Consider the following 3339-nt stretch of genomic DNA (forward strand, 5'->3'; position numbering starts at 1 on the left):
TTTGCTAAATGATAACTTCCGACATTGGGAAGGTGTTCATTCCTCTTCATGCTTGCTGATGAGAGAAGATTTTAATATAACTCTTTACAATTATTATTTATAATTTCTGCCTGGGGATTCACTTCTGAAATTTGTGTTGATAGTAATGAGAATGTTGCTGATTTACTTTTGTGAATGTGAAGTGATTTGACATTGCTATTTATTTACAGCATTTTGCCATGAGAATTTATAGCACCTCCACTATTGTCAGTATTAAAATAATTTTTCAAAACTCCTTACTTATCAGAATCTGGTTTCCAAAGAAAGAAGGAAATTCTTTCTTATCAACAATATTTTCAGATTAGCTTTTTACTTTGATATTTGAAAGTAGGAAAATCCACATATATATATCCATTATATAATACATGGATTCATTATATATAATAGGTATACGATACATTATATAATATATAAAAGATTAATCAAATATGAAAAATTTACTGTAATTCAATCTAATTACAAAATATAGAAGTTCAGTAAAGTTTCTGGACACATGGTCAGTGTACAGATATCGAGCATATTCTAATGACTGGCAATGAATAATACTAAAATTTATGTAAATACAATGCAATATTATTCAGCTATGAAAAAATTTACCACTTATGAGAACATGGGAGGATCTAGAGGACATTTCGCTCAGTGAAATAAATCAGGCAGAGAAAGACAATCACCTTATGTTTTCAACTTACATTCGGAATCAAAAAAATAAAACAAATGGATAATTATAACAAAAGGGAACATATTCACAGATATGGGGAACAAACTAGTTGTTTCAAGTGGGAGGATGACTGGGAGAGAAAGAAGAAGGAAAAGGTGCTTAAGAGATGCAAGCTATTAAGTATTAAATAAATAGGATAATAGGATGTAATATACATTTCAGGGTATATATTTAATATTTATAGTAACTTTTATATAGTCTGTAAATATTGAATCATTATATTGTATACTTGAAACTAATATAAGTCAACTATACATCAAAAGAAATTTAAAAAGATAAATTTGTGTAAAAATTCAAAGGAACTAGAATATCAAAAATGGTTTTGAATAAGAGGAACAAAGTTCTCATTCTACCTGATTTTTAGACTTACTATGCATGAGAAAAGAAGAGAAGCTAAAGACAAAAGAGAAAAGGAAAGATATACCCATTTGAATGCATAGTTCCAAAGAATAGCAAGGAGACATAAGAAAGCTTTCCTCAGTGATCAATGCAAAGAAATAGAAAAAAACAACAGAATGGAAAAGACTAGAGATCTCTTCATGAAACTTAGAGATACCAAGGGAACTTTTCATGTACAGATGGGCACGATAAAGGAGAGAAATTTCAGATTAGCTTTTTACTTTGATATTTGAAAGTAGGAAAATCCACATATATACATCCATTATATAATACATGGATTATCCAGACCTAACAGAAGCAGAAGATATAAAGAAGAGGTGGCAATAATATATAGAAGAACTATACAAAAAAGATCTTAATAACCCAGAAAACTGCTATGGTGTGATCACTCACCTAGAGCCAGACATGCTGGAATGTGAAGTCAAGTGGGCCTTAGAAAACATCACTACGAACAAAGCTAGTGTAAGTGATGGAATTCCAGTTGAACTATGTCAAATCCTAAAAGATGATGCTATGAAAGTGCTGCACTCAATATGCCAGCAAATTTGGAAAACTCAGCAGTGGGCATAGGACTGGAAAAGGTTAGTTTTCTTTCCAATCCCAAAGAAAGGAAATGCCAAAGAATTTTCAAACTGCCAGTCAATTGCACTCATCTCACACTCTTATCAAGATAATGCTCAAAAATCTCCAAGCAAGCCTTCAACAGTATGTGAACTAAGAACTTCCAGATGTTTAAGCTTAGAAAAGACAGAGGAACTGGAGATCAAATTGCCAATATCCGTTGAATCATAGAAAAAGCAAGAGAGTTCAGGAAAAATAAAAACAAACAAACAACCTACTTTTGTTTTATTGATTACACCAAAGTCTTTGACTGTGTGGATCACAACAGACTGTGGAAAATTCTTCAAGATATTGAAATACGAGACCACCTTTCCTGCCTCCTGAGAAATCTGTATGCAGGTCAAGAAGCAACAGTTGGGACCAGACATGGAACTGACTGGTTCCAAATTGGGAAATGAGTTACAAAAGGCTGCTTATTGTCACCTTGCTGATTTAACTTATATGCAGAGTACATCATGTGAAACGCTGGGCTGCATGAAGCACAAGCTGGAATCAAGATTGCTGAAAGAAATATCAATAACCTCAGATATGCAGATGATACTACCCTTATGGCAGAAAGTGCACAGGAACTAAAGAGCCTCTTGGTTAAAGTGAAAGGGGAGAATGAAAATGGTGGCTTAAAACTCAGTATTAAAAAAAAAAAAAAAAAAAAAAAAAACAACCACTAAGATTATTGTATCCAGTCCTATCACTTCATACAATAGATGTGGAAACAATGGAAAAGGTGAGAGACTTTATCTTCTTGAGACCCAAAAGAAGGGCAGATGGTGACTGCAGCCATGAAATTAAAAGACTCTTGCTCCTTGGAAGAAAATATATGACAAACCTAGACAGCATATTAAAAAGTAGAGCCATCACTTTGCCAACAAAGTTCCATCTAGTCAAAGCTATGGTTATTCTAGTCATCATATATGGATCTGAGAGTTGGACTGTAAAGAAAACTGAGCACCGAAGGATTGATGCTTTTGAACTGTGTTGTTGGAAAAGATTCTTGAGAGTTTCCTGTACTGCATTAGATCAAACCAGTCAATCCTAAAGAAAATCAGTCCTGAATATCTGTTGGAAGGACTGATGGTAAAGCTGAAACTCCAATACTTTGACCACCTGATGGGAAGAACTGACTCATTGGAAAAGACCCTGATACTAGAAAAGGTTGAAGGCAGAAGGAGAAGGGGAAGACAGGGGATGAGATGGTTGGATGACATCACCAACTCTATGGACATGAGTTTGAGCAAGCTCCAGGAGTTGACAGTGGACAGGGAAGCCTGATGTGCTGCAGTCCATGGGGTCTCAAAGAGTCAGACATGACTGAGTGACTGAACTGATGCATGCACGCATGCTGTCACTTCAGTTATTTCTGACTCTTTGCGACCTTATGAACTGTAACCTGCCAGGTTCCTGTGTCCATGGAATTCTCCAGGGAAGAATATTGGATTGGGTTGCCACGCCATTCTCCAAGGGATCTTCCCAACTCAGGGATCAAACCCATGTCTCCTGAGGCTCCTCCATTTCAGGCAGATTCTTTACTGCTAAGCCATCAGGTCATCCCCTCAGATTTACTA

Source organism: Budorcas taxicolor, chromosome 12 (assembly GCF_023091745.1).
Source record: "Budorcas taxicolor isolate Tak-1 chromosome 12, Takin1.1, whole genome shotgun sequence".
NCBI lineage: Eukaryota > Metazoa > Chordata > Mammalia > Artiodactyla > Bovidae > Budorcas > Budorcas taxicolor.